Genomic DNA, 6,026 nt, shown 5'->3' on the forward strand with positions numbered 1-6,026 from the left:
GGAAGGCAGAGGCCAGGGGACACGGAGCAGAAGCAGCCACGGCTCCTCCAGGATTGCCCAGGATTGGGCAGGGGGAACCACCGAGCCCCTATGGTTCAAGATTCCCCTCCAATCCCACCCCCGTCACCTAAACCCTTCCGCACCTCACACAAAACACGGGCTGAGGCCACCAGCAGGTGAGGACGAGGGGAGGGACGGGCGCCTCTGGTACCTCCACAGCCAGTGTCACATGTGCCCTTACAGCAGTTCCAGATAAGATCGCTGAAGACAGCAGACGATAAAATTTGAGGGCAGCACCAGAGCCCACTGGAATTTCAGCCCCCCGTGCTTTGCAAGTTAATGGAAAATTCGGGCTGCCCGCTCTGCACCTCTGGCTCTTTTGCACGTCGAGGACTCGCCTCAGCCCCCCAGTGCTGTTGGTGGGAGCAGACGAAGCCCCACGCAGGCCGACATCCAGCCGCGTACGTGGGAAGCCAAGGACAGTTGTTCTCTTGTATCCACGTGGTGCAGCCCTTGGAACGCCTGGGCGTTGCAGCACAAAATGCACCGGCGCAGGCGGTACCACTGCCGTCCCCCGTCCCCAGCCGTGCGAACACGGGGGAGGGTGAGAAGGGGATGAGGAATCAGCCCTGCTCGAGCACCATGTGCAGCCCCTCCTGCAAAGTGCTCACCAGGTTCCGCTCCCAAACCAGCAGATGCATCAGTGGACTCATGCCCAGCAGAAACGGCTTTATTGTAGAACCTCAGAGCAGCAAAAACCACTAACTTGCCCAAACCAGTAGGAATCATGGGGGAGTCAAACACAGCAGGGTCAACGATGCTCCAGGAGAGACAGGACTCCAGCAGCCAGCCGGAGAGCGAAGCAAGTGGTATGATGCAACCCTGGTGTAGTGAAATAGCCGGATAGTAGGATGCGCTTGCCGTCGGCCTGATTCACAACACCAGCTGCAGCAACAATACCGGGGCCGTCGGGCGCTGGGAGCACCACGCAGGAGAGGAGATCTCAGGGGCACAGCCCACCAGTCCCTCCACTCAGACCACGAAGAGGGGCCACGTCGCTTCTGCAGGACCTTCCATTGCTCCCAGCCAATCCCTCGCTTCACGGTGGCTACTAAAGGCATCCAATGCGCTGAACCGATTTAGACAGAGGACGGTGCAATGCTTTACCTGTTTGCCAAAGCGCTATGGACTTTAATCAAGTTTTAATTGTGCCATTTCCCTCCCTGTGCAAGAGGGAACCTACCCTCTACCCCCCTGGGTGACAAGGGCCGCCTGAACACCACGGGCCACTGCAAACCCACCACACGGAGCAGGACTCACGTTCTCAGCACTGCAGGGAAGGAAGCCTGGGAAGAGAACACAGGTGGTTATTCAGGCCACTGCCCGCAACCTTACCCGACGAGGCCAAAGGAATCATCTCCCATCCTCTTCCGGACACTATTGCCATCCCTTCCAACTGCAGACCCAGGCAGAGACAGCACAAGGCTGGAACAGGGATATGAAGAGCAGCAGTGTTTGAGCACTGACCCATCCCAGCGACACAGAGCTGGAATTACCAATATCCCCTTCTTTCCTCCAGGCTAGAGGGAAAACATCTCGCTTCTTTGAGAGGCTGGAGGTTATTCACTTTGGGAGACAAGAGTTGGAAGGGCAACAAGAACAACAAAAAACTCATTAAATTAATTCTTTCTGAATATAATTCCTTCAGCTCCTGCAAGGAACTGGGTCCAAGCACAAGGAACAAGATCCAAGTGCTGTCTCAGACAAACACAGCAGTGGTACCTGTGAGAGAGAACTGAGAAGCCACCTCATTTAGTATTTGTCTAGAAAAGAAAACAAGAAATCAAGATCGAGATGCGGAATCTGCAGTCAGTGGGGAAATCCAGACAGAGGAGTAGGAATGCATCTCGCAGGCTGCAAGCAGTGGCCCGGCTCTGCGACCAGCTGAGCGCAGCACGGACCAGGGTCACTGCGCAGACACCACTGTGAAAATACTTTGAAGAATTAATGTTGGGGGGAGGGTGTTAAAACCCACCAACACCAAAGGCACTGAGCTGAGGAGACAGGGCCTGCCAACACCAGCTCCACAGCAGTGATTAGGAGGGGCCCTTGAGGAACGTTCCAGCAGTTTTTCTGCTTGTTGGTACTGGTTAAACTCTCACACGAGCTGGTTGTCTTCCCGTAGCTCCACTTAGTCCTTACCAGTAGCCCACAGGTAACCTCGGGCCCAGCTTGGACTTGATTTTTTGTCTGCTGGACAGGTAACAGAGAGAGAAGTTTACAGCGAGTGTTCCCAGATTGCCCCACAGCTCATCCACAACCCCACACATCAACTCAGCCTTCATTTCTGCAGAACATAAAGCATTTCGCACGGCTCTGCTGGTACCACGGCACTCGTGGACATTTCAGCACCACCACGCCATGCAAACCGTGGGAAATGGACCAGGATGCACGGTGTGTTGGTCCTGTAGCAGAACAGAACCCCACACACTCCCACGGCCAACGCTTTTTCACTCTTTCCTCTGATCTGCTCCAGCATCACAAGCGTGAGCAGCATTTGACTCACTGAGCCTCCCTTAGGAGGCATCTCACCCACCTGGAGGACCTTTATGGTTGAGGATTCCTCCTGCAGCAGGAAAAAGCAGATAGAATTATCCTAAGTGCAATGTGCAGCCTCTATCTGCACTTTTTCCTCATACAGAGGAGGCAGAGCTCCCCTGACTCAGATAAGATCTGTCAGCTTATATCAAGAATAAATTCAGCTCTGCTGCAGACTCTGCCTGGCAAACCAAACTCCTTCAGAGGCTGCTGCACACTATCAGGATGACCCATCGGTTCTGTGCGAGGCTGTCCGAGCAGACTGAAGTCCTTTGTGCATGAGGAAAACAGGGGTGGCTCTCGCTACGCTCCTTGACTGCACCGGGCTGCGAAAGAGAGCATCGGCCCTTGCTGTAAAGGGAGCGTTGGGTGACAGCACCTCTGAGCAGGCCACCCCAACACAATGCCAGGATTTAGAATCACCCAAACAAGCCCTTCTAGCAAATGGAATATTTAGAAAACCAAGGCTAAGCCTACACATCAGAGTGTGACGGTACAAAGGGCTATGAGCTTCACTCCAGCAGCATGAGGTCTGTCGGCCAGGAATCTGTGGGGGCAGAAACAGATTATTCCCTCCAGCAGGGTAAACGTGGGGTGGAGAAGAAACAGCGACATCTGGAAAACCACGGGGGTGCCTTATTCATCAGAGCACCAGAACGTGTGTCAGCATCTATCTCAATGCAGCAGAGCCCTTAAAACCATGCAGAGAAGAGTCAGGTTTGTCAAATCCAGGCCCAGGCATGGAGCTGGAAGCCACTGCTCTGGCAAACACAGGAAGACGGATGGGCTGCAACGTTCACACCTGCACAGGAGCGAGAAGAAATCACAGGGCAATCAACAAGAAATAACTCCAACTATCCGTGGCACCTTCTGTTATACCCACCGCCTCTCTCATCCAAATCAGGGCTGGGCCTTACCTTCCCAGGGTCAGTCCCACAGCTTTGCCTCCCGGGGTTTATGTCCCGTGTCCGTCTGCCACAGAATGACCATCTTGGCTTTTCAAAGCATGAAATAATTCAGTTTCTGCTCAGCTTAGAAGGGACCAGAGGCTGGAGTCACCAGCGAGTACAAAGGCAGCAAACTGCATGCAGCTGTCAATTCTCTCTTTAACCAACCCCTGTGAAGGCTATGGAGCACCAGAAACCATCTGTGACAGCTGTCCTCAAAGTGCAGACAGCAAAAGGGCAACTCGCTGCTTTTAGAAGGTCCCTAGGTTCAATGTTTGACTTCAGAAATGACGGCTCCTGGGAGGAGGGGATTGGCAAAACAGCAGAACAGGGCCCTGCAGATGGCAGTGGTAGGAGCCGAGCCCCAAAGGGCTTCAGTCACTGCGTGAGCTGGGGAGAGGGAATTACAGCAAGGAAAGGGGTCTCTGTTCTTCCCAAACAGGCTTCGGCAGACGCTGTCCCTCTCTCGCTCAGGTCAGTGGTTGCCTGAGGACAGGTACAGGCTTGCCAGCCTCTCCACACAGGAGGTGGTTTGATGCCGAGGTAACTCAGGGACAGGGGCCGAGAGCCAGCAGGGAAAACAGGAGCAGGGTTTATCCTGCAGGACCGTTGGTGGGGCAATCCTGGCCCAACTGGGACTATCTGCAAGTTTTTTGGTTACCTCTTCTCTAAGGGATCAGACGAATTTTCAACTGGGACAGACCAAGCATTCCCACGTGAATACGCCCAGAATGTTAATAACCAACAAAGCTCTCCATGCTCACCCATTGACATTTTGTCATTCAACTCCCTCCCCAGTAACTCTTTAGTGACTTACCAGAGCCCCCTTCACTCACGGGGTGTTGTCCAGTTCCAGGTCTCTCCCAGCAATCCTGCACATGCCCTGGGACCCCTCGGTGCCACACACCGCCCCCAGCTGTACCTGCTGGGAGCCCCAGCAGCTGTTTGCTAACGCCACGAGATGTGGGTTTGGGTGGCCATCCCTGCACCTCCTGTCCAAAAGGCTGACAAGATTTATGCTACAACATTTCTGGTGGAAAAAGTAATTAGCTAATTATCATAACATCAGTCAAATATCTCTCTACGCTGTTAAACTTAGACATTGCAAAATGGAGATGCTCTCCCACAATGGCTATTAGCATGCAAAGGTTGAAATCATGGAATCATGGAATGGTTTGAGTTGGAAGGGACCTCAAAGACCATCCAGTCCCACCCCTGCCATGGGCAGGGACACCTCCCACTGGACCAGGGGCTCCAAGCCCCATCCAACCTGGCCTTGAACCCTTCTAGAAATGGGGCAGCCACCACTGCTCTGAGCAACCTGGGCCAGGGCCTCCCCACCCTCACAGGAAAACATTTCTTCCTAAGATCACATCTCAATCCCCCCCGTTTCAGATGAAAACGGTTCCCCCTTGTCCTGTCCCTGCACTCCCTCACCAAGAGCCCCTCTCCAGCTTTCCTGGAGCCCCTTTCAGCACTGGAAGCTGCTCTAAGGTCTCCCCAGAGCCTTCTCTTCTCCAGGCTGAACAACCCCAACTGTCTCAGCCTCACATTTTGTTGCCTGTTCTGTATCCAGAACCGCACATCTTCTCGTATCCCAGTAACACAAATGGCACGAGGGCAAGACCACAGCAGTGCAGAAAGACGTGTGTGCAGGGAGCAATCAGAGTAACCACCACCACTCCTTCCATTTCACGTCAAAGACAGGCAGCTGTATTAAAGAGAGAAGCCTGTGACACAGCGCGGTCCCTGGCCTTTCACAACGGTTTGGTTGCAGCTCAAAACAATTACAGCCAACTGATTTTCAATGCGTTCACTTCAACGGGACTCACATTTTCCACTAAATCAGCAGCAGCATCTGCCCATGCCCAATGCATCCACACTTGGATTTCTCTGGTCAGCTTCCTTACTGCTCCTGCTGAACTCAATTTGGGATCATTTTGAATGCAACTGGCTAAAACCCCATGTGTTGATCACACAAATCTCTCCTCCCAAAATACAGCTGTTTCCAACCCCAGCCACTCCTGCGAAAGCCTCACAGGAGCTCTAGGGTTTGCAGAGCTGCGTACATCCGAGACACCGACCCAAGAGCTTAAACTTTGTTAAGCATAAAGGACTGTTTGCCGCACACGGAGATCTTTTGCACCATATAAACACACACAACACAAGCAATGCTATGGACTGACAGCGGTGTCTCACGTGGGGAGCGTATGACCAACAGGTTTTCAACACTTAACATGCGTTCAAAAAAATCAAAAAGCCCTAAAAGTTCCAAGCTGGATGTTCAGCAAGCATTAAATCAAACTTTTTGTCTCCACCTCCTCTCCTGCTATGAAATTGCTCGTTCACCACACCACAGCAGATCTACAGCTTCTGTCTCTGCATAGCTAATTAATTTTCTAAGCATAAACCACATTTAAATAAAATGAATAAAAACATAAAAGCACAAAAATCAGTGAAAATGAGAATGTCAAAAACAAA

The sequence above is a fragment of the Cuculus canorus genome, chromosome 13, assembly GCF_017976375.1.
Source record: "Cuculus canorus isolate bCucCan1 chromosome 13, bCucCan1.pri, whole genome shotgun sequence".
NCBI classification, from domain to species: domain Eukaryota; kingdom Metazoa; phylum Chordata; class Aves; order Cuculiformes; family Cuculidae; genus Cuculus; species Cuculus canorus.